The sequence below is a fragment of the Ceratotherium simum genome, chromosome 32 (assembly GCF_057802395.1).
Source record: "Ceratotherium simum simum isolate JZ-2026a chromosome 32, ASM5780239v1, whole genome shotgun sequence".
Lineage (NCBI taxonomy): Eukaryota > Metazoa > Chordata > Mammalia > Perissodactyla > Rhinocerotidae > Ceratotherium > Ceratotherium simum.
The window spans coordinates 7,395,196-7,421,738 of NC_141931.1; the positions used below are offsets into that span (position 1 = coordinate 7,395,196).

At 37.2% G+C, this 26,543-nt stretch overlaps 2 pseudogenes; both read left to right on the forward strand.

Moving 5' to 3' along the window:
- The window catches only part of LOC147912952 (ankyrin repeat domain-containing protein 26-like), a 74,038-nt pseudogene extending 47,705 nt beyond the window's left edge, over positions 1–26,333 (forward strand).
- On the forward strand, positions 13,862–14,863 carry LOC147912953 (ankyrin repeat domain-containing protein 26-like; annotated as a pseudogene).
- Positions 26,334–26,543: the final 210 nt, after the last annotated feature.

Consider the following 26,543-nt stretch of genomic DNA (forward strand, 5'->3'; position numbering starts at 1 on the left):
TATTTTAGTCCTCTTTCCCCATAATGCATTTGTCAACTGAAATAAAGAGTCTAGGTGATATTAGTGAAGGAGTGTATTTAATAATCAGCATGGAGGAGTTCAAACCCCAGGAAAACAGTTCAACAGAGTGTTGAATAACTAGATTTCATATGTGTTAAATAAAAAGGGCTAGAGAACATCTGGGCTTTTTTCTAGATTATACATTGAAGGTAACAAACAAGAATTCCTTGGTTGTACATCAAACAGGTTCAGAGATGCTGATGTTTTCTATGTGTGGAGGGAGGCAAGGACCAGGGTCGTTAATTACTCCCTCAATCTCTAAGAAATGCAGCTGGGAAGCGTGAGAGCGAGGTATCCCTTTATCTCTCCCTGCTGTGGATCTGCCCAGCCGCACCTTCAGTCCCGAGATGTGGGTTGCACGGTCGTCTTGACACAGGCTGGACACGGCCAGCCTGGCTGCTTCACGGTACTGCTGCTTCACGGTCCTGCGTGGATTTCTATTGTACTGACTTAGAGCCTGTGCAGTTTGCTTGCTCGATTTACCTGTTAGACCAGGGAGAGGGGTCCCAGAAATCGGTCCACATGACTTATCTCTCATCGGCCAAGGCTTGAGAGGGGAAAACGGGAAAAGGCGAGAGCCGTCACAAATCTGCAGGCCAATATGGAAATTTGGCAAAAGAGGGGAAATAATGAGAAGAGGTTTTTTGTTTTCATTTGTTTTCTTCAGTTTATATGCTTAGGCAAAGTGCTCTTCAATTTTCAGGGATAATAATTCTTAGTTTGGGAAAGAATGCATGAGTTGTAACCTTGCCTGCAGATCAATCTTAGGAGGACTCGGAGGAAACCAGATTGGCAGTGAACAGGTGGTGAGGAAGTGGGAAACAAGAGGGAAGAACGGATAATTAACTGACATATTATCTGATTCTGGCAGAAACAGCCACTTAGACAGGAGTCTAAACTCTGCTCTCAAATCTAGAATGTCTTGCTGGGAAGTAAGGAGTTTATAAATAAGGAAATCAAGTTGCATTTTGAGTTTACTAGTCCCTGTTCTGGCCCTACCCAGGAAGATTAAATGCAGTTTTGGTAAGTGATTCTTCTCTCTTAACGCTTTTCTTTTTGTGCCAAATCCTCAAACGATGGAGGGAATTTGCCACGTAGGTGAGAGATGAGACTGGGGATTGTCTGTTGCACGAGTTCTCAGCTTGAATTGTGCTGATGAATCAGAATCACCCAGGAAGTTTAAAAACATGGACAGGCCAGGCTTTCCCCTGATTTTTTGATTGAGTAAATCTAACAAGGCCTGGACATGTCTATTTAGAAATATTTCCGTGAGATTCTGATACAACTCCTAGTTAAGAACTACTGAATGGATAAGTGCAATATATAAATTCACAGATCTCAGAAACCTAAGAAATCTCTAGAAGAGTTGGAGTTTGATGGGTGCTGCTTCCTTCCATTCTCTCCTTTCCAACAATATTAGCCTGACTTTCATCTGTCTCTACCTCTGTGTTTGAGAAGTTAAAAGGAAAATTATCGGTGATATCTATTGGCTTAAAGAATAACACCTTTTGGGGCCGGCCCTGTGGCGTAGCGGTTAAGTGCGTGCCCTCCGATTCTGGTGGCCCCGGGTCCAGATCCCTGTTACGCACCAACTTACCGCTTGTCAGGCCATGCTGTGGCGGCGTCCCATATAAAGTAGAGGAAGATAGGCACGGATGTTAGCCCACGGCCAGTCTTCCTCAGCGAAAAGAGGAGGATTGGCATGGATGTTAGCTCAGGGCTGATCAAAAAAAAAAAAAAAAAGAATACCACCTTTTTCCTGCCATCCATTAGTCATTCACTGGCACTCAGAGAGTCTTTAGAAATTTTTTTATAGGTTGTCTTAATAAGTAGAGTCCTATTCTTTAAGGATTTTGCATCTTTATTGTCATTCAGGGCATGAGGTCAACATGTTTATTACAAGCAGGGTTTTCCTGATTGCAGAAATGGTAAATCCTGAGCCTTCTTTTCCTGAAGCTGTGTGATAGGCTGTCTCAGCATGTCTGTTACGTTCATGGAGCCCTGCCGTAACAGGAAGGCATGTTTAAACATCAAAAACCATGAAGTTAGTAACAGTACAGGTGGGAATTGTTTTCATAATTTAGTTTCAGCTGTCCTGTGAACTAATGATCCATTTGATCAATAATCTGGGAGAATTAAATACAAATAGATTGTAGTTGTAGTAAGTATTGGAAAAATTCTCGAGGTGGGTGTTATGCGTCTTAATAGCAACTTTTATTGCTTGTTGGGGCTCAATATTTCGTAAAACAAATGATACTAGAGAAAGGAAAGATTTTTCCCTACAAATATTTGCTTTATACACAACCATTTGGAAACACGGCAAATACTAAAACACGAGTGGGCTACAGACTAAATATGGCCCCTGGATACATTTAGTTTGCCTCCGGAAATTGAGTCAACATTTGAAATTGAGGAGACGCATGCAGAAATCTGGATTTCAAGCTTCTCCTCAAGAACCGCATCTGGTGCCCCGGAGCCCATACTGCTGCCTGGGAGGCTGTGCAGAGACTGCCCCTCTTATACGAGGCCCCTGTTCTCCAGTTTGCTGCTGTCCCCACCTGACTCGGTTCACCTACTCTGCCTCCATAACCATATGAGTTTCCAAGTCCTGTCGTATAGTATATTTTAATAAAGATTTCAACATTTTCAAGACAACCTATATTAGTTTATAATATATATATTTCATATTTTATATTAATCTCTTAAGAATAAGATTGAATTTTCCAAGTTAGAATTTATGTTGTTTTTTTAAAAAACTTTTTCTTCTCATGTGCTATAAATAATCATATTCCCATCAGAATGTCTATAAGCCTTATGTGTATAATCGTGGCTATAGTTGGATTGGTTATGCATATTGTAGACAATATTACCTTTCTTCTCAGCATTGTTCCTGAAAAATACAAGTGATTTATTAGCTTTCATTATGCTAAAAATAACCCATATAGATCAGTATTAGACTTTTTATTGATGAGCCATTATATTTTTATTTCTGATTTATATTTTGCCTAAAATATAAAATAACTTTAAGTAGCAATTAAAATGGAAATCAGAATAAAAACAGATTTAAAAAGTAGATATGCAATAGGGTCCCAGGGTTATCATTTATAATTGAGAATAAAATTTCACATTGAGCTTTCTAACAGCTAAGTAAAAATCTGTCATAATAGGAGAAAGCCCGTAGACCATGTAGTGTAAGCAGTCACAGTTCATCTGAAGCCTCTCTTCCTTCAGGTCCCATGTCCTCAGTGGCCCGTGGTGAGCAGGAGGGCCTGCTGTTGACATCTGGGCTCCTGACAGCGTTGACAGAAGAGAGTCGAGCACATTTGCACACCTGGAGAAAACCTTCACCCTTATTGGAAAGCTCTCAAAACTTATCCCTGAAACTAATTTCTCAAATGTTAATGTTGCCACAAAAAAGTATCGTCAAACAGGGAGTAAGCAAATTTAAACAGATTTCTTTAGTACCAGATATATAATGCATAGTTTTGTAATATTTCTCTAACATAGACAATCATGGAATCTTTCTATTGAGGCACTTAACTTCTGGTAAAGTACATATTCTGTGGAAGATAATTTAAGAAACACTGCTCCAGAGGTAATCATTTAGGTTATTAATTCAATAAAAATACTTAAAGCATTCACCGCTATGTTTTAGAGTTTGGAGATAGAGAGCTAAAGAGTAGCCCTGGCCCTCAGGAAGCTCTTGGTTTAGATGGGGATCAATAAGATAACTACAGTGTGCGTGATGAATACTGTGATAGAAGCAAAGATTCTTGGAACCAGTGAAAATTGGAAGTGAGTTTGGGAGAATGACCGTGCAGTTAATCTGGGGAAGAGGTGGAGGAGGGCGTTTTAAAGAGAAGGAGCAGCGTGTGACAGCACAGCGGGGCGAGGAGGAAGGGGCTGTTTTGTCTGTACTCTCTACAGCAGATGTTTAAGTTCAGAGGATCTTTTATAAGTTTTCAAATTCAGTTTAGAAATCTGTCATTTTGTAAATTATACATTGTTCCTGCTGTTCTAAAGGCTGACCTCACACCACTTCTACTTGCTGTGAGTGAAAACAAAGAGGAAATGGCATTTTTAGTAAAGAAAGAAGCAAATACACATGCAGTTCATGAGATGAAACGGTACAGTAGTTCATTCTCTCTTCTTTTTTTTAAATCTAGGTATTGTTCTAGAGTGGTAACAATCATTCAAGTCAGAAAGATTAAATTAATAAGAAGAGGACTGACTTACAATTATACAGTCATGCTGCATAACGACGTTTCCGTCAATGATGGATTAAAATAATGAAGTTGAAAATAATTTAACTGTTCCTTCTTATGTAACAGGTGTGATTTCATAGTCAGCTTCAGGCAGTTTTGGAATGGCAATGAGTTAGTCCACATTGTCAGCCAGAAACCAAGCAAAAGGCTACACTACTTAGAAGTAGCAATGGGATTCTAGATCTCAGGACTTTGAAGACTTTTATCCTCAGGGATCCTAATGTTAATTCATTTCATTCCAAGTATAACCCCTATGCATGTGGTACAGATTGTGTCACATCTGTGATTTTTCTAACTTGTTATTTGGGTCTTGAAATGTTCAGTTTAGCAGAAAATACTCTACTTTTTCCTGGAGGCTATCTCCTACACTCTCCTCCCTGAATTTTCCAAGAACCTAAGGGGTTCCCTAAGGCCAAGGAAGACAATCCTCTTTCACGAGTCAGATGGAGGGGGAAAAAGGACATTCTAATCATTCTATTGTTTCCCTTGATTCTATTGCTGCAGTGTTGCTATTGAAACTGGTCCTGCAGGTCTGGTCATGATTGACCTTTGCTCCCAGGGCGTCCTTGCTGATCGAGATCCTTCAGTCTTCATGGTGATACACACTTAGACTCCAAAGTTACAACTTTTTTTTTAGTTAAAATGCATATGCTTGTATGCTCAGCCACTGTACCAAAGCACCAGCACTGTGTTCTGGCAACTGGGCCTCTTGAGTTTAGCCACACACACCCTTCCCCCCACACTCAAAAACCCTATGTGCAGCCCACATCTTAGCCCAGACCTTCAGGATGAGTTACCCTAGGAGGCTCTTGTTTGACTTTTCTGCTAGCAGATGTTAGTTGGGACCATTCTAAGCTGTCAGAGAAGTTCAGGTAATGCTGCAAGAAGAAATCAGACTTTCCTTTCTCCTTTGTTACCAGATCTGAACCCCAAGACTGCTTTATATCCTGATGAGCACCCCCCTTTATTTCCTCCCCAAAGCCCCAGTACATAGTTGTATATTCTAGTTGTAAGTCCTTCTAGTTCTTCCACATGAGCCACTGCCACAATATGGCTACTGACAGACGAGTGATGTGGTTCCGTGCCCAGGAACTGAACCTGGGCCACCAAAGCAGAACACGCTGATCTTTAACTGCTAGGCCATCAGAGCTGGCTCGAGAGGTGGAGCACCCTTTCTTAGCTCATGGAAGGTCCTATATTGTCCTTCCCAGAGTAGTGGGTGCCAACTTGCCAGAGATCCTATAATTAAGGTTGGCCCCTCAAGTGGTCTGTTTTCCATAATAATGAAAATCTCCCAAGTGACTTATATCTACCTCAACTTGCAAAGTATTTTAAGATTCTGCCTCGCAAGGAAGCTGTTGAACAGAAAACTCAGAATCTAAAGTAGGTTAGTTGGCATTAGGAGAGCTAAACCCCATCTGTGAGTCATCAGTATCCATGTATATAAAAGTAGGGTTATGTCTTCTAAGTCAATTGCAGATGATCATGGAGATTAAGCATCATTCTAATAAAGATGCTGGTTCAGAGTTTGAGTAGGTAAAGAAGGAATAGTTGTAGTCCAAGCCAGGTCTTGACTTTTATGAGTTTTCTGCCCTTGGTATGATTAACTACAATAGAGGACAATTATGTTATCTAATTTCACTAGGTCATATACTTATAAATAAATTTAGTTACGAATTATATAATAGCTGAGATGTCCTGAATTACAAACCACAAAGTAAGAACAGCTAATAACCAAAATTAACATCTGAAAACTGCAACATTTGAATGTTAGAACCCATGAAAAAACACACATTGGTATTTTTAGTTGTTTTTCTTTTGTGAGGAAGACCAGCCCTGAGTTAACATCTGATGCCAATCCTCCTCTTTTTGCCGAGGAAGATTGGCCCTGGGCTAACATCTGTGCCCATCTTCCTCTACTTTATATGGGACGCCGCCACAGCATGGCTTGACAAGTTGTGCGTCGGTGCCCGGCCCGGATCTGAAGCTGCGAACCCCGGGCCGCCGAAGCAGAGCCCGAGCACTTAACCACTACACCACCGGGCCGGCCCCCACACATTAGTTTTTATTTGGAATTCCCACATAATTCCAGCAATAAAGTTCGAGAACAAATCATTCCACTGTTTCACTATTTCTACGAGCATTTTTTTTAGTATATTATCTCGTTAAATCCTCCTGCTAACCTTGTGAAATATGGCAATAAGAGCCCTGTTTTATAAAGTCTTTGAGGCAAAAAGAAGTGGCTTGTCAGGAACAAACAGCTGTTGGTTATGGAGCTAGAACTTCTTCTGACTTTAAGACACTTTCCGTTACGTGAAGAAAACTCTAGTTACTTTACTGAGCTATACTGCCCTCAATTCAGGACTGCTTCCCCTTACTTTTTTTCTTCTTTAATTACGTGCTTAATAAAAAATGTGTATAACTTACAAATTTGAAGTATATGGGATCATTATAGTTCTGATACTGTCTGAAATACTCTAAGGATTTAATATATTTGGTAAATGTTTTTCATATCAGCGTTAAAATAGTAATATTATTTATTACTTTTTTATACATAGCAATCACCAACTAATTTCTGAATATAAAGCAGAAAAGAGACCAAAAATATTTCTCAAAATAGCAATCCAGGTAAGACTTCTGATAGTGAATTACTCTGGGTGGTTCTACCACAGATAAAGAAAGGAAGAGTAAGGAAGTTTTCATAGTGAAAGAGCAATGAAAAAGTCCAATGTGTAAATTACATGTGTATTTTTTCTTAGTTTCTTTTTTAACAGTCCAGTATTCAGAATTATTTAAGAAGTTAATTGTAGATAATTTAAAATCTGAGGCAGTATTATCTGAAAAGAAATTCAATTATTTAATCATGGCCCCTAAAATCTTATATGATACCTTTGTGTAAATAAAAAAAAGATTTTTTTTTTTTTTTTATAATTTTGTTTATTTATTTTTTCCCCAAAGCCCCAGTAGATAGTTGTATGTCATGGCTGCACATCCTTCTAGTTGCTGTATGTGGGACGCGGCCTCAGCATGGCCGGAGAAGCGGTGCGTCAGTGCACGCCCGGGATCCGAACCGGGGCCGCCAGCAGAGGAGCGCACACACTCAACTGCTAAGCCACGGGGCCGGCCCTAAAAAAAAGATTTTTAAGTTAGTGTGTTGTATGTTTTCTCTATAATCAGATTATAAAAAATTGGACTTGTTAAAAAACGAATCTTTTATTTAATTTTTACAACAAATGGATTACATTTAGGAAATGATTATCAGTTATTACATGGCGATTTATCTCACTAAAAAAGTAACTATCTTTAAAACCGGGAACTCAACGATGCCTTCTTGGTACTATAAATAAATGGCAAAGAATAAGAACTGCAAAACTTAGCCAGTGTGCAGCAACACCAACAAGAGAAATTTTTTAAAGATACCTACTCATAGTACAGAAGTCAGAAAAGTAATGCCTCGTTGAGAAGCAGAGGTTATTTTACATAGTGTTATACCGACTAGGTCTCTCTATTATCAACTTCACTCCTATAAGTCAAAACAGATTGAGATGTGTTGACTTTATTAGAACAAGATGTTTTCTTCCATTTATTGGGTAATTGTCATGACACTGTAATTTTGTTAGAACAAGATGTTCTGTTACCATTAATCAAAAGATTATCATAATAAATATTCAAATAGCCCAACTCTGGACTCCACAAATTATAATAGAAGTACAAAAATGTTTCACAGTAACAAACACGCTGCTGTGCTCCCTGGATGTGGCACCCAGCGCCCGGTACACTCTGAGCTGTATGAGGACACCTTGAACTCGGTAGGCCTTTATACAAGAACTTCTGTAGAACTTGGTTTTGCCAGTTACAGGAGACACAAAGATGGAACAGACAGGGTTTGGTCTTGAAGGTGCTCATCATAGAATAGAGTTGTTCCTTGTTAATTTTTGTTTTTTTAAAACAGAATTCTTAAAGAAAACATTTTTATTCACTTATTAATTCTTCCACTTCACAAATAACTATCACGTGTCTTTTAAGTACTAAGCATTATTCTGATGTTGCAGAATACAAACATTTTGAAAACACAGTCCCCGCCCTCTAGGAGCTTGTTATTATCATTGTAACTTTTATTATTTATTACACTTTATTTAGTACTTACTATGTGCCAGAGCCCACGAGGAGCTCATAATTGTCATTATTTATTATGTTTTGTTGGTGATTAATATGTGCCAGACACTTTAAGTCCATGCTGAGGAATTCGAATTTTTAAAAAGTGGGTAGGATTTAATTGCTAGGTAAAGAGGCAGAGGGACGATGTTTGGCAGGAGGAACACCTATCCAGATTACATGGTTGGCAGAAGGAACAGCAGTGCAAAGGCTAAGATGTACGAGTGAACTCTGCAGGATTGATGAGCAGTTCAATTTTGCTGGTGCAGAAAGTGTGCTGTGGGAATGGTTGGGAAGAGGCGCAAGCTCATGAAAGCCTTTTTCGTAGTGGAGAAAGGAGTAGATCTTATCCTGTACGCCTTGGGAAATTTATCAGTTAGAATGCTTTTAGCTGCAAATAATAGGTGACCTAACTAACAGTGACTAACATAATAGGAACTAGGATTGCTTTGGTGGTTCAGAGTTGTCGTCAGGATCCCAGTTGTTGTCCCTTTCAGCTGTGAGGTTGGCAGTGTTTTGTGTCTCCTTTCCTGGTCTCCTAATTAGCCAAGCGTCATATTTCCATACGACAACATCCAAAGGCTGGAGGAGCTGCTTTTCTTTACATGATTCATTTAAACAGGAGGAAAACTCAGAAGCTTGCAGTAGACTTCCCTAACATTTTACTGACTGGGATACATCACGTGCTCATTCTAAACGGGTCACTGGTAAAGGAAATGTAAGTACTGTGATTAACTTATAATAATCATTTCTCTTTGAGCTGGGGAGAGGCCACCTTCTTTGTGTATTGGGACAATAAATATCCTAATAAAAGTTGTGGTTCTCCAACAAAAATGAAGAATAAGGAATGGCTATTGGGGACGGAGCCAGCTGTATTTGCTGCAGGGATTCACTGGAGAATTTTGAGCAGAAGAGTAACAAGATTAGATTTGAGCATTAGGGCGCTCTGGTTATGGGATGAAGTACGCATCAGCAAGCTTTTTCTGCAAAGAGCCAGAGAGTGAATATTTTAGGCCATGTGGTCTGTGTCATATCTACTCAATGCTGCCATTGCAGTATGATAGCATTCATGACAACACATAAGTGAATAGGCGTGACTGTGCCCCAGTAACACTTGATTTACAAAACAGGTGGCAGGTTGGGTTTGGCCTGTGGGCTGTCATTTGCTGACCCCTCATATAGAGGATGGATGGAAGGAAACCACGTAAGAGACTGGGAGAGAAAGGAAGCTTTTGTTTCCTTGGTTGATTTAAAGTATTGTTGATTTAAAATATATTTTACTTTTTTCTTTAATAATGGATGAGAGGTCTGAAGAAGACTCTTGAAGCAGATAGGATTTTATGGACTTTTAAAAATTATATGTTAACTAGGGAAATGCAGAGAAAAGCAACTAGCATTTATTGAGTGTTCTACTCTGGGCTAGACACTGTGTCACGTGCTTGACATTTGATGTCTCATAGAGTCATCACAACAGCTTTGCAATGTAGCTGTGCTGTTATAGCCTAATTTTCATTAATTAGGCAACTGTGGTTCAGGGAGGCTGATTAATTGACCCATGATTCCATAGTTAACAAGGGGCTGACCCATTAGCCTGCCTGGCTCCCAAATCCATTCTCTTGTCCCTCAGCATAGATTGATAGGTACCTGTGCAGCACCGGGATCAAGATACAGATCCCAGTCAGATCAACCCAGAAAGTCAGACTTAGTCATGTGTTAACTCTGATTTAGACTTTCCCTAAGAAACTCGCTTAGTCCAAGTGTTTTTCCTAATATATTTGACACTCGTTGTAGTAACTAGTACCTTGTTTTTACCATCAGAGGTAAGCTATGGCCGCAGAACCATAGGTTTCACATAAGCAAGACCTAATCAGGCAAGTCTTAGGTATAATGGTATCTACTCTTCTTGAGTTGAATTATTTTTCTGTAAGTGAAGAATATCTACATGTAGACCACATTATGTTACTTAAATTCAGTGTCTATTTAGAAGATATTTCTAATTGACTTCTGTAGTTACTGAGTTTCCAGTCTGGTTTTCCCTTCAGGCTAGTACCCTTGCCTAGTTGTGTGAAGTTTTTTCTTTTTTCCAAGAATCTTTTTTCTTCTTTCATTACTTTTCTATAATCTTTTCTTGACTTTTTTACCTTCTTCTTTGCTTTTCTTAATGTTTCTTTCATTCTATTATTTTTTCCACTTCTGCCAGTATTCTCCATTTTTCTGTAGACAGAATCAAAAGCACATAGAATTTCAGGATTTTAAGGAATCTTAGAGATTCCTTAATCAAAACACCCTCTAGTACTACACCCATGTTTAACGTCCTGGCTAAGTGGTTGTTCACATGGAGAATTTGAAACTCAAGGAGATTATAGTAATTTATTTGAACATAGTAAGTGGCAGAAATGAGATTTAAATTTAGGTTTCTAAGCCCAGTACTCTTCCTTTTTTATCATCCTGTAGGTGAGTGTTTTAATAATAGAAAGGCAGGGAGTGGTTCTAACGAATGCAATGGAAGAGGATAAAAATGGAATTAGCAGGGGAGGCCAAGTTTCAAGAGGAAAAACACTGGGTTGGGAAAGGAATAAAGGATTCAGTAAAGAGACTAGAGATCAGATAAGAGAAAAGAGATCAGAATATTGAGGTTTAGAACAAGTTAGATAAAGATAAATTATGGAATGATGGACACAGAATGTTGGGAGTTGTCTGGGAAGAGGATTCAAGGGAATTCTGAACAGGTTGCTTTTTTGTTTGTTTAATTGGAAGAACTAGCAAAGGTCAAGGTTTCTATTGAAAGATATTAAAATAACTTGAGTCACTGGGAAGATCCTTTTTATAGCAAATAGGAATGTGGTGTTATCTACCTCCACCCCAACTTACAGAGGGTGGCTTCAATCCCCTTGAGTCCTAGGGGACTGGAGATTGCTGAGCTACATAGATCTATGGCCCAAGGCAGGTGTCTCCTCATCTCCACTTCTTTTCCCAGTTCCCTGATGTCCTTTTCATGTCCACGTAGGGTAGGGCAGGGGTAGGACTGGCTGTCAGATCAGTAATGGGGCTTCAGTTGGGTAGTCCGTAACGTGCCTATGTTGGGAGCAGACGACTGAGACTCCATTTAGTTTGTTTTCCAGGAGCAGGGAAATAGATAGCTCCTACTTTGGTCATTTGAGCCCATCCTTGTTTCAGGAGTCTGTGCCTTCAGAGTCTGAAGATTTAAAGATGGAGGACTGTCATGGAGCCCTGCAGAAGAGTGATCTGGGAGTGGGAAGCCATAGGAAGAAAGATATGTAGACAGTACAGGGACATAGAGGCACCACTGCCAGGACTCTGTGTTTACAACAGTCTCCCTCCTTGGGCATCTGGGTGCCTGTGAAGGTTTTTAACGGCTTGCTGGTTTATGTGGACCTAAATGAGGAGGACCTGTATAGAAAAACTAATTGGACTTTATAATATTTAATGTTTTAATCTCTGTAAGAATAGTATTCCCACTAACAACATTTAAATTAGTTCTTTGATTTTATACATTTAACTCAAACATTTCAGGGAACTCCCTGTACTGTTATTGGGTAAAGGGAAGGAATAGAGTTGCCATAATAAGTGCTTTCCATGCTGAAGAGCCAAGACTGCCATTTTTGACTGACCCAGATCAGTCTTTGAACCAGGGGCAGACAATGGAGAAGGGACAGTCTATTGTTCTGCCTTGTTTTAGGTCATGAGGTTTGTTCTCATTCAGGTAGGAAAAGTTATGTCAGCGATCAATTGGATTTTCAGTTCAGCCTGCAGGACTTTTGGTGAAAACCAGTTATTCTCAAGCTCTGCCCTTATATTGGCTGTCACTCTTTGTTAAGGGAACTTAGATTGAGTCTTTCATTGGGTATTTCATAGATGGGCAGAGGTGGAGGCAGGAATAGATAACTAAAAGCTTTGTTAAAACAGAGGCCAAATTTTAATTATATCAAGAAACTTCGTTTAATATATAGATAGCCAACCTTTCACTCTATTTATTGTTCTTGTTTTTTTAAAAGCAATGAACTCACTTGTTTTTGTTGTACATTTTTGCTCTAAAGGCTTTCCAACAAATCTGGTGTCGATGATTCATGGCCTACATTGGATGATGAAGACAGATTTTGACACCAAGGTAAAGTGCTCTCTCGTGAAATTAATTTTCCTGCTCTGAGTTGAGTTTTGTGTAGTATTTACTCTTAAAATTTAGCAGAGTCTACCTATCATCGTTTATGTTTGTAATGGAAAGTTGGTCAGAGCAGACCATTTTATAGAACTATGACTAGCTGAGTTGTTTTTACTTTGGTAAATCCTGAAGGTGGAGGCTGAAGGAGAGAACGGGCTGGAAGATATATAGAGACAGGAAGATTACAATGGGAGAAGCTTTCCCACAGTGGAGGAAATAGGAGATGTGGTCAGGGATGAGGATTTTCACTGTGACTTTTAAATCGTACTAACATGGTGTTTATAACACTCACGCCTAAAGGAAATCTTTAATGGATCCAGGTACTTATTGTAATAATCACAGAACCCCCCTGGTGCCTTTCATTTCCAAAACTATACAGCATGTATCATATAGTTTTGTTTTTTGTTGGACACTTTTTATTTTGGTATGACATAGTTGTTAGGAGAGAGTTTTTTCTCCATTTCTATCCTTGGTTCTGTATTTGGACTAAAAGAATGTTAGAAATTGTAGAAATTTAGAAATTTAAATTCTCTTTCTCAAAATCCATATTGCAAAGGGATTCCACTGTGTTTTCTAAATCATTCTGTTAAGAGTGTGTATCTGTAGAAGTGCTTAGTACAGAGCCTAGATTTATCAGGTATCAGTAGATGTAATTCTTATAAGTGACTATAAAAATGTCAGAAAAGTAGACTATCTATGGAATAGTCTCAAGCAAAAAGTATTTTAGGAAATTTAATCTGTCCAAATGTATGCAGAGCTAAGGCTCTTACTGGGGGGTAGCTGTATAGGTTAGATCTCAGACTATAAACTCAATTTTTAATGTATTCAGATTTTATTTAATCTTTTATTTTATGCCTTCTGGGTTTGTTGTAATTCAGAGAAAGGCCTTGCCCATGCTGAGATTCTTAAAAATTCGTTCATGGTTTCTTTTTTACTTTCATGGATTCATTATCTTCAGTTATATTTTTGAACTTTGGGGAATTTATGCTTCTATAATGTTTGAGGTTTGGATACAACTTTATTTTTTTCCAGTTGGATACCCACTTATTGCAACTTTTTTATCGTATAAACATATAGGTTATTTTTTAATTTCAGAGGAAATCATGATTTTTCATTTTATTTAATGCTAGCTACAAGTCTCCTTTGTGTTACTTAGGTTTGTCATAGTCGTGGAAAAGAAGATCTGTTGCATAAAAACCACATGTTGCAGGATGAAATTGCAATGCTGAGGCTGGAAATAGACACAATAAGAAATCAGAACCAGGAAAAGGAAGAGAAATATTTGAGGACATTGAAAGTGTAAAAGAAAAGAATGATGATCTTCAAAAGCAATAAAACTGAATGAGGAAACATTAAACAATATTTAATAAATACAATAATATTTACAAAAATATTAATACAATATTTAATAAATACAATATTCCAGTATAGTGGGCAGCTTAATAATATTCTGACAGCCTAGAATACAGTGTAAACTCTAAATCGGAGAATGAAAAACCAAAGACAGACAGACTGGAGACAGAAGTTGACTCATACCATTCCAGACTGGCTACTGCTATCCACGATCATGATCAAAGCCAGACATCAAAAAAAGACCTACAACTTGCTTTCCAGAGAGCAAGAGATGAGTGGTTTCATTTATAGGACAGCACGAATTCTGATGTGTCTAACCTAAAAGATAATAATGAGATTCTTTCTCAACAACTTTCTAAAGCTGAAAGTAAATAGCATAGAAATTGAGATCCATCAAACAAGAGATGTTCTCAGACAAAAAAAAAAACTGGTTTTAGAAGGTGTACAAAGCGACCGAAACCAAACACAGTGTTAAAAGAAGGAAATTGAACACACGTATCAAAGTGAACAAGGTAAAGTGCATAAATACATCGGAAAGAAGGAATCCTTAGAGGAGAGATTATCTCAAACACAAAGTGAAAATATGTTGCTTCGACAGCAACTGGATGATGCTCACAACAAAGCTGATAGCAGAGACAAGACAGTGATTAGTATCCAAGACCAGTTTCAGGATATTGTCAAAAACCTTCAAGCCAAAAGTGAAAAACAAGATCTTATGCAGGAGATAATGGATGAATGTAATCATTTAAAAGAAAGAATGTATCAGTATGAAAATGAGAAAGCAGAAATAGCAGTAAGTATCCTGAAAGGTCAATATTTTTCAAACTTCCTGAAAGAAAATCCAAAGTAATGTTTGATTATGGCTAAATGTGGAATCTAGTTGAATATAAAAAATATATAGACTATAAATCAGCTTAGAAGCATACCTTGTATCCAGCAAATAAAAATTAGACTAGAGAGGTGTTTTACTTTGAGTAAAAACATTGTGTCGCCTATGAAATTTTAAGAGGTTAAGTTGTAATTCATTAATAGATACAGACTGATATTAGTAATTTAGTCTTACACTGGTAAAATAATCATTTTAATCTGTATGTCATCACATTTTTTTTTTTTTATTTTCCCCCAAAGGCCCAGTAGATAGTTGTATGTCATAGCTGCACATCCTTCTAGTTGCTGTATGTGGGACTCGGCCTCAGCGTGGCTGGAGAAGCGGTGCGTCGGTGCGCGCCCCGAATCCGAACCCAGGCCGCCAGCAGTGGAGCATGCACTTAACCGCCAAGCCACGGGGCTGGCCCTGTATGTCACCACATTTTAATACCATGATGAAGCAGATGAATGAAATGCTCATACCTAAAATAAGTGTTTTGAAGTTAGGATTCAATTAAGTGAATTACCTTGACAGTTGATTCCAGATTTCCCAGATGAACTGAAGTGTAGATGCTGCAGTTCAGTACTTTTCCTTCGATAGCTTTTTATATATTTTTAGTTGGTATAATTTTATTTTTATTCATGTCAATTTGAATTAAATTTGGAAATATTTCACTTTCAAATCACATATTCTTATGACCTCTCAACTCTTTCAAGGCATCTACTTTTCATTAAATCATAATTTGGGACAAATGTGAGTTTTAGCAAAACTATATTTGATTTAATCTTCCTACTGCTATTTATAATTTACTTTGAACATTTTCACAAATAATTTCCTCATAATTCTCATTCCAAGGCTCAATTACTATCATTTGGACATCAGTTTGCCCAATACAAAGAGAAGTGTAGTGCTCTGTGATCTATTAATTTGGCATTGGATCTCCATTTTCAGACTAATGAGAGGTGGTAGGATTCATGTGTGGCAGGAATGGAGTGTGCAGGAGAGAGATTTGCAGGTGCTGATGCCAGGGAGGGAGGTGGAGGCCAGGTTACCTCGAGCCTTGAAGGCCATTGGAATGACTTCCCTTTTATTCTGAGGTAGGAATCTATGGGAAGGATTTGAGCAGAGGATTGAACATACGAGCAACTCTGAAGTTCATTTAAGCCTCTGATGAAAAAGAGGGAAACTGTTCCACAATGTAGAATTTACCACTGGTCCCACCTACACACTCATTTCTTTTTGAGACTTTCAGTAGGTTGTCAAGCTTTGCAGATTCATCAGGGGGGAGTGGATAGTGGGACTGAATCCACTGTCTAAGTAACATAATACTGATGAGGCAGGAAGATGACACCTTCTGTGTCGTTGACCAAATTCAGTTAACGGGAAGTGACCATATGAGGAAAAGAAGGCAAATTGATGTATGTGGTGATATTTTTCAGAGTACATATGTTAGAGTTATATATTATTAACATAATTTAATAATGACGTGACTTATAAAATCAGCAACAGAAATGTCTTCTTAGGTAGTTGTGAGACAACTTCAACAAGAACTGGCTGATACCCTAAAGAAGCAATCCATGTCAGAAGCTTCACTGGAGGTTACAGCACGATATTGTACTAGTTTACAAGAAGAGACACAGGATTTAAAGAAGAAATTAGGTCAGATCAGAAGTCAAGTATGTATGAAAATTAACATGTCTAGAGTTGGTTAAATAACGTAAAGTGTTTTAGGATACTAATTTTCGTAGGCAGCTTCATTTTCTATTTTCATTAAATTATCATAATTTTATCTTTATAATGCACTTGTTTCTTCAACTCTGACTTTCATTCTGCCATTTGTATTCTACATTTGCATAACACATATACATATACATTATATGTAGATGCCATTTGTATTATGTGTCTCTGAAATCTTTAGCAGTCCTTGGTCTTACATAGGTAAGTTTTTATTTTTTAAACTTTTTTCCCATGCTTTTCCACATACCATCCCCTGATCCTTATAATGATGAAAGGGTCTTAGAAAGAAATGGAAGTCATCATGATCATAGTAGAAAACAAATGTAATAACAAGAGAGATATATGTACAGGATTGAGATTATAAAGGTTGGTGGGAGTAAAAATTCTCAGGTACGTCATTATGGAAGGAAAGAATTAGAAAGCAACTGGAAAGAACAGCTAGACGAATATGAAGATGAAGAGGGAGATGAAGGGGAAGAATTCATTTCAGACAGGCAAGATGAATATAAAGATTGAATAAGAGAGTCAAGACGAGAGAGATTATTATAAAAACACCACGGAAATAGCAGAGTGAAGTGAGAGCAGGAATTCCCTGTATTATAAGATATGGTAGAAATTCTTTTAAGGGTAAATTAAGAATACAAAGCCAGGTCATGAAAAAAATGCTTAGACTCTTCTGAATGACTTATAGCTGATTTTTATGAAGAATTGAAAGAAAATTTATTCTTTACTATTTTTTGGGGGGTGGTATCAAAGTTTTAATTTGAAGTTGCTTCTTTTTTTCTTTATTCTTACCTTTAAGTTTAGTAAAGTGATATCTCATATTTAATCTAGCAAAAGCTGTTTTCGTAGATAATGCAAAGTGAAATCTGTTTTAGGCCTTACCAAATTTATTATGAACTGAATTTCTGGTCCTTTTGTTTCTTGTGGTTTCTAACTTACTGTTTGGTATGTACTTAACTTACTTAACTAACATATCTTACTGTTTGGTATAATCTTGGTAGGTGTTTTAAATCTTTTTAAGAATAGAGAGAGGAAATGAACATTTTATTTAGTCTTTTATCAATGAAAATTAAAATTTGTTATTATGTAAATGAAGTTCTTAATCTCTATCCATTAAATTTTAAGTTGCCATACTCAAAGAAAAAAAAGTAGAAATTATTTTTCTGACGTATTTATTCTGATTTATCTTTTCCTAATAATATCTGCATGTAATGGACATATATGTGTACATTAAATGAATGAAATCACAATTTATGATTTTTTTCCTAATATACTTGTTATTCTAGAATCATAAGGAAGGAAAAATTGCCAAGAGAGTGTACAGAATTATTTCTGGATGATGATTTTTTACTTTTTAAAATATCTCCAGCAAGGGGTATATTTCACATTAGTCTCAGGAAATTTTATGACCTTTACTATTCATCATTGATATACCTCACATGTGAATTCTTTCACATCCCAAACTCAGAGATCCTGGGGACTTGAAGCTGTGGTCCCTTTCTTCTTTCTGCACATGAATATTGGGATGTATTTGAAGACTTTTACATCTTCAACTTGGAAAATCATAGTTTTATTAATTTTTTAATACTAGATCCTTTCTCTGATCTTTAACTATCGTCCTGTATAGTGTAGATAGGAAATTAGAGCTATTAGTTTGCTGTTCACAGGGGAATGAGAAAACCATGTGAATTTTAAAATAGGGTTTTATATTTCTTTCTTACATCATATTGGTGGTTAAAAATGCTTCATAATTCTATAATCAGATAAGTATTTCTCTTCTACAATTTAAAACTTTTCCTTTTAAGATTACATTTTAAAAAGGAGCCTTTTTGTAACATCTTGAATTGATGTTTTATGCAGAAACACAAATGTATACATTTGTAGCAATTTTTGAAATTTTGGAAGATTCTGCTACTTTTCCTCAAACAGAAATTAAACAGAATTTACAAAAATGTCAATGACCTGTAATGATAAAACAAAAAGTAAGCACAAAAATATTTTTATTGATTAAAATCATGACAATTAAACTAGCAGTCAAATGATAACATTAATGAAAACAAGAAGAGTTCTTTTTAATGAATAAAGGAGTAATTATCCCTCTTATCAAACTTTCATGAAAGGTTGACGAAGAAAAGCCGCAGCAGAGAAGCAGTGAAATGGAAGCATCAGAAAACACAGATGCTGCCGCTGCTGCTGAGGGTGGATTAACTCAACAAGGAGTGGAAAAACTGATAACCAGCAATTCCCTGTTACGGAGAGGGAAGATTCTCATAGGTAAGCCTATGGCAGGGTTTAAAAGTAGGTAATTGTCATTTTCCTTTGCAACAAATTCTAATTTGAGCTAATAGTCATCATTTAGAAGTTTTATATTTTTACTAGGGATATTCACTCTTGCCTGGCAATCAGGAAAATGCAAATTAACAATCAGATGTCATTTTTTGCAGTCGTAATGATAAATATTTTATTAAAAAAATAACACCCAGAGTTGGCAAATGGGAGGAAAAAGGCATTCTCATACACTGTTGGTGGATGAATTGGTAAATCTTTTTGGAAGGGTAATTGAGCAGCATGTTTGAAAATATCAAATATGTCATCCCTTTATCCCAACAGCTTCACTTCCGGGACCAGGTCCTGCAGGAAAACATGACTGTATATACACACATGAAACCATTTCCACAATCCAGATGGTTAACACATCCATCTCCCCTAAATGTCTCCTCATGCTCCTTTATATTTCCTTATTAAGAAACTGCCGGGCTGGCCCCATGGCTTAGTGGTTAAGTGCGTGGGCTCCGCTACCGGTGGCCTGGGTTCGGATCCTGGGCGCGCACCGACGCACCGCTTCTCCGGCCGTGCTGAGGCCGCGTCCCACATACAACAACTAGAAGGATGTGCAACTATGACGTACAACTATCTACTAGGGCTTTGGGGGAAAACAAAAAGGAGGAGGATTGGCAATAGATGTTAGCTCAGAGCTGGTCTTCCTCAGCAAAAAGAGGAGGATTAGCATGGATATTAGCTCAGGGCTGATCTTCCTCACAAAAAAAAAAAAAGAAACTGCCAAATTGTTTTCTGAAGTAGTTTTATCATTTCCATCACCGGCAGTGTATGGGAGTTCCAACTTCTCCACATCTTCACGAACACTTAGTATTGTCAGTTTTTTAAATCTTAGTTATTCTGATGGGTGTGCAGGATATATATCATTATGGTTGTAATATGCGTTTTGCTGATAACTAATAATGTTGATCATCTTTTCATGTGCTTATCTGCCATCTATCTTCTTTGAATTGTCTGTCTGATTCTTTTCCCATTTTAAAAATTAGGTGTTTGTTTTAGAATCTTCTTTGTTGGATTTTGAGAATTCTTTATGTATTCCACATACAATTCCTTTATCAGCTATATTTTGTGCAAGGATTTTTTCCCAGTCTGTGGCTTGTCTTTTCGTTCTCTTAACAATGTCTTTGGAAGAGAAGTTTTCCTTTTTGATGAAGCTTAATTTATCCATTTGTTCTTTTATGGATTTTGCTTCTGGTGTTCACCTCTAAGAAATCTTTGCCTAACACAAGCTCAAAGATTTTCTTCTATGCTTTCTTTTAGAAGTTTTATAGTTTTAGGTCTTACATTTAGAGCTGATCCATTTTGTGTTCTTTTTTACATATGATGCATTATACTTTACATATGATAAACCTATCCAAGTTTATTCTTTTGCATATGGATATCCAATTGTTTCAGCACCATTTATCAAAAAGGCTGTATTTTCTCCACTTCATGGCATTGTGCCTTTGTCAAAATCAGTTGACCATGTACATATGGGTTTATTTCTGTACTCTGTTCTTTCCCATCGATCTATTTGACCATCTTTACACCAATGTCATGCTGTTTTACTTACTATAAGTTTATAATCATACTTGAAATCCAGTGGTGTTAGTCCTGCAATTTTCAATTTTCTTTTTCAGGGTTATTTTGCTATTCTAGATCCTTTGCATTTCCACATGAATTTTAGAATCAACTTGTCAATTTCTTTAAAAAAAAAAGTCTGATGGTCTTCTAGAAATTAGGTGTGGATTATGTTGAATCTACAGATTAGTTTGGGGAGAATTGACTTCTTAACAATATTGAATTTTCAACCCCTGAACTCTCCATTGATATAGATCTTCTTTAATTTTCTCAGTAATATTTTGTAGTTTTTAGTGTATAGGTTTTTCCAGATTTTATGAAAGTACTCATGTTTCTTATTTTTCAATGCATTTATAAATAGTATATTTTAAATTTTAATTTCTGATTGTTCATTGCTAATATATAGAAATACAGTTGATTTTTGTATATTGATTCTGTATCCTCCAATCTTGCTGAACTCATAATCCTAGTAGCTTTTTTGTAGATTCCATCAGATTTTCTACACGACCAAAAGTTGTCAAATTTTTTCTTTCTTAAACTACTATCTTACTAAAGATAGTAAATATTTACGACTTGTGGCCAATACATTCTCTGTCACAACTCATCAGCTCTGCCATTGTACCGTGACAGTAGCTATAGACAATAGATAAATTAATGGACGTGGCTGTATTTTGGTAAAATTTTATTTATCAAAACAAGCAACTGGTCCACAGCATGGAGTTTTGCTGCCTCTTTTTATGTGATCATGCTGTCTGCTAATAAGACATCTGGATGCCTTTCCCATCTGGATGCCTTTTGTTTCTTTATCTTGCTTGATTGCACTGGCTAGAACCCCTAGTGTAGTGCTGAATAGAAGGAGTAAAAGAAGTCATTCCTGTCTTGTTCCTGATCTTGTGGGGAAAGCATCCATTACATAGCATGTTAGCTGTAGAGTGGTCATAGATCGTCTTCATCATATTCAAGAAGTTCCCTCGTATTCCTAGTTTGCTGAAAGTTTTTTTCAGGAACAGATATTGAATTCTGTCAAGTGCTGTTTTTTAATCTATTGATATGATTGTATGGTTTTTCTTTTTTAGTTTGCTAATATAATACTTGATTTTTGAATGTTAAAACAACTCTGCATTCCTGGGATAAACCTCATTTGGTCATGATGAATTATCCTTTTAATATGTGGTTGTATTTGATTGCTAATGTTTTGTTTAGAGTTTTTACCTCCATGCTCATGATGTAGTTTTCTTTCTTGTAATATCTTTGTCTGGTTTTGGTTTCAGGGTAATGCTAGCCTTAGAGTTGGGACATATTTCTCCCCTTCATTTTTGGGGGAGAGTTTGTGTAGAATTGGTATTATGTCTTTCTAAAATGTTTGGTAGAATTCACTAGTGTAGCCATTTGGGCCTGGAATTTTCTTTGTGGAAGATTTTTAACTAGGACTTTAGTTTCTTTTATAGATATAGGGCTATTTAGCTTATCTGTCATTCTTTTGTGTGTGTGTGTGTGTGTGTGAGGAAGATCAGCCCTGAGCTAACATCCGTGCTAATCCTCCGCTTTTTGCTGAGGAAGACCGGCTCTGAGCTAACATCCATTGCCAATCCTCCTCCTTTTTTTTTCCCCCCCAAAACCCCCCAGTAGATATTTGTATGTCATAGTTGCACATCCTTCTAGTTGCTGTATGTGGGACACAGCCTCAGCATGGCCGGAGAAGCTGTGCGTCGGTGCGCGCCCGGGATCTGAACCCAGGCTGCCAGTAGGGGAGCGCGCGCACTTAACCGCCAAGCCATGGGGCCAGCTCCCTTATCTGTCATTCTTGACTAAGCTTTGGTAATTTCTGTATTTCAGAGAATTTACCCATTTCACCTGAGTTGTAAATTTATTTACATAAAGTTCCTAATATTACTCTGTTATTATTTCAATATCTGTAGAATCTTTGGTAATGTCACATTAATCATTTCTGATATTGGTAATTTTTGCCTTCTCTCTTTTTTTCCTTATCAGCCTGGCTAGAGATTTATCACTTTTAATGATCTCCTGAAAGCATTTGGTTTCACTGACTTTTCCCTATTGTTTTTCTGTTTTCTTATGTCATCTTTGATGTTTATTATTTCCTTTTTCTGCTTGCTTTGGGTTTAATTTGCTCTTGTTTTTCTAGTTTCTTAAGGTGGAAGCCAAGGTCAGTGAATTGAGATCTTTCTTCTTTTATAATGCAGAATTCAGTGCTATAAATTTCCATGTCAGCACTACTGTAGCAGCATTCCACAGATTCTGATATGTTTTCATTTTCATTCAGTTCAAAATACTTTCTAATTTCTCTTTTCACTACCTCTGTGGCCCAGGGGTTATTTGGATATGCATTATTTAGTTTCCAAATATTTGAATATTTTTCTAGACTATTTTCATTTAATATGATTATTGATATAGTAGGTTTGAATCTGTCATGGTACTGTTTGATTTCTATTTGTCTTGTCTTGTCTTTGTTCCTCTTTTCTTCTTTTGCTGCCTTCTTTTAGATTCAAGTAATTTTTATGATTTAGTTTTATTTATTTTTTTGGTCTATTAGCTATAATGCCTCTGTTTTGCTATTTAGTGGTTGCTTTAGTGTTTATAGGATATGACTTTAAATTATCACAGTCACCTTCAAGTAATATTATACCACATCATATATAGTATAAGAAAATTACAGTAGTTTACTTCCATTTCTTCTCTCCTAACAGGATTCTTCCCGGGTGTGTGGGATTATAGTTTTCATTAAGTTTAGAATGTTTTTGGCCATTTTTTCTTCAAATATTTTCTTCTCTCTTTCTCCCTTGCCTCTTTGGGGAATTGTGTATTAGCCATTTAAAATTTTCTCACAGTTTACTGATGTCAAACTTACTAACCTTTTATTTTGTGATAACTAATATGCCTTTATTCCCATCCAGTGTATTTTTCATCTCTGACATTATCATTTGCATCTCTATAAGTGCTATTTGTTTTTTTAAAAATAGCTTCCATGCCTCTATGTATTTCTTTGAGCTTTGTTTGGGGATACAGTTAAGTTACTTATAAACAATTTGATCCTTTCTGGTCTTGCTCTTATGATCTGTTAGGTGCATCCAGAGCAGTGCTCAGCCTATGGCTAATTATTCCCCACCACTAAGGCACAACCTTTCTGACTATTCTAGTCATTGTCCTGTGAATTATGAGTCTTTCCAGCCTGGCTAATGGGAATAGCCACCATTCCTGGTGCTGTGTGAGCACCAGGCGCTATTTCCTCTACCCTTTTCAGATGGTCTTTCCCCCTGGTCCCTGGTGGTTTCCTCACCTGTGTGCACTGTGCACTACTCTGCTGAACACCCAGGGGGCCCTCTGCAGATCTGTAGTGCTCTTTCTCTGTTCTGCTCTCTACTGCCCAGTGTTCTGACCTGTGATCTCTATTGGCCTTGGTGTCGGCAGACTCTCAGCTTCGTCACCTCAGCTCGGGGAGTCTGGTGGGCCCCACCTCAGTCCCTTCTCCCTGTGTTGTGGCCTGGCCATTCTCTCAAGGCAGTGAGCTGGGCGTTCGTTAGGCTAACTTCATCTGTTTTCAGGGATCATTGTCCTTCATTGCCTGAAGTCCTTTGTCTTCAAAATCACTTTTTAATGTATTTTGTCTGTTTTGTTTTTCCTTGTTTCAGGTAGGAAGGTAAATCAGAACCTGTGACTCCATCTTGGCTAGAAGGAGATTGCAATAGAGCCTCGGCACATGCTATAGGCTGTCTAGAATGCTCTTCTTCCTCCTGTGCTGAACTGCTTCCTGCCCATCCTTCATTTCTCAGTGTATCCATCACTTCCTCAGGGAAGTCTTCCCTGGGCCCATTCTAGACCAAGTTCTGTTATGTTATGATCAAACATCACCCTTCTGAAGTTATGTATATTCTGTGCACCAATATTAATTGTACTTTTTCTCAGATTAACCTAAATAGCATTACATATATATGTTCTCTATTATCTAAAATTATGATAAGTAGGAATTTATTTTATTTTATTCATGTGATTATTTTTCTATTTAACCAATCTCCAAGTTAGGTCTAGTCTCTCAAAGTGTTATTTAAAGGCCACATTTCATAAGCTATATATCATTCCCATGATAATGTCTTTTGTTTAACTTAAACATTATAAATAATATTTGATTTATTTCAGATGCACCAGGAGTTGGAAAAAAATGTAATTACAGAACTAGAAGAAGGTAGGTTGCCAAAATTTATAAACTAACTTTAGTAATCAATGATTTCTGAAATAAATTGTCAATAGTAAATGGTATCCCTTTCCCTTGTTTGGATAATAGATACTATGTTAAATATTTTTTCTTATACATAGCTAATGAAAAACGTGAAAGTATCAACATTCATAATGAAGAATATACTCATTCCTCATTTATTCATCATGTTTCACAGCTTTTTAAAAATCTCAGTAAGTCAACATATCTCTTTTTATTTCTGGCTATACCCTTCCTTCACCTCTGCCATCCCTATGGAACTGTCAACCTGCACACTGACACTATTCTTAGAAAACATGGGCTTCATCAACTTCTGACATTTCTGGAAGAGCTATAAGGCCAAATAAACCAGACTCATCTAGTAACACTTAGTCAAGCAAAGACAGTTCATGCAGCTGTCACTTGACGGGTGACATTTAACTCTCCAGTCATTGACTGTGTCAATGGCTTACCTTTCGCCCTCAGGAAAAATTCCAAATTCCTCAGCATGGAAGAAAAACACCCAAATCAATTTGGTTCTTGCCAAATTATTCAGCCTTACCTCTTGCTACTTACCCTCCTCTGCCGCTTTGCTGTAGCATCTCACCAAACTAGACAACTTACCATTCCACAGTGTTCTTCCTCCCTCCAATCTCTGCGTATGCTTCTTCCCTCTATCTGGCACACTTTTTCCTTGTCCTTCAGGTATCAACTTACAAATCACCTCCACCAAAAAGCTGACAACACTGACACAAACCTGGGATGTCCCTTCTGTGTGTTCCAATAGTGCCCCATTTCATCCTTGTCATGGGATATAGGAGGCTGTATGGAAATTGGCTGTCTGTCTGTTTTCAGTTTATAGTGTACGATTGCTGAGGGGTGGACTGTGTCATCCTCATCTCGTAATTCCAGTGCTTGTTACAGTACCTGAGCACATGGTTGTTGAAGAAGAAGTGAAGAATGAGAAAACAAGAAGTTCTGAAACTTAGCCACAATAGCAATTAATTCACTGTGCAGCCCTGGGGAAATTATAGTTCATAGTCATCTTGTATTTTGTAGTGTAGTCATATGTAGACATTTTTCATTTTTCTTAACACTTATAAAGGTCTCAACTTTTTTTTTTACCAACTTATACTTAGTTAACTATAAAGTATTTTATTTTATTTTTTTTTTATTTATTTTTTTTTTTTAAAGTTAAAGACTATTTCTTTTTTTTTTAAAGATTTTATTTATTTTTCCCCCAAAGCCCCAGTAGATAGTTGTATGTCATAGCTGCACATCCTTCTAGTTGCTGTATGCGGGACACGGCCTCAGCATGGCCAGAGAAGCAGTGCGTCAGTGCACGCCCGGGATCCGAACCCAGGTCGCCAGCAGCGGAGCGCGCGCACTTAACCGCTAAGCCACGGGGCCGGCCCCACTATAAAGTATTTTAGATAAAGACTGTAATTCTTTTTCTTTCCAGCTGCTGCTGAATTTGAATCTGGACCCTATAGAGCTTCTCCTCTAGAATCTACTGATGAGTCAAATCTAAATCAAGACCTAGTTTTGAAAATATCACAAGAATATGTCCAGGTTTTGAAGAAAAATTACGGGATCTTTAAATAGTAAAAATTTATTTACTAGGCTGTTGATATAACATTTTGTTTCTCATTACTGAAAATCTTCATTAAAGTATTTTTGTATCATATGTATATATGAAAATTTATATATTTTAAACTATGTTTCTTGGCCTCTAACTAACTTTTAAGCAGATTTGGTGAAGAAAACCAGCACTACTGAGTTTTACGTACTCAAACTACCCACATACCAGCTGTT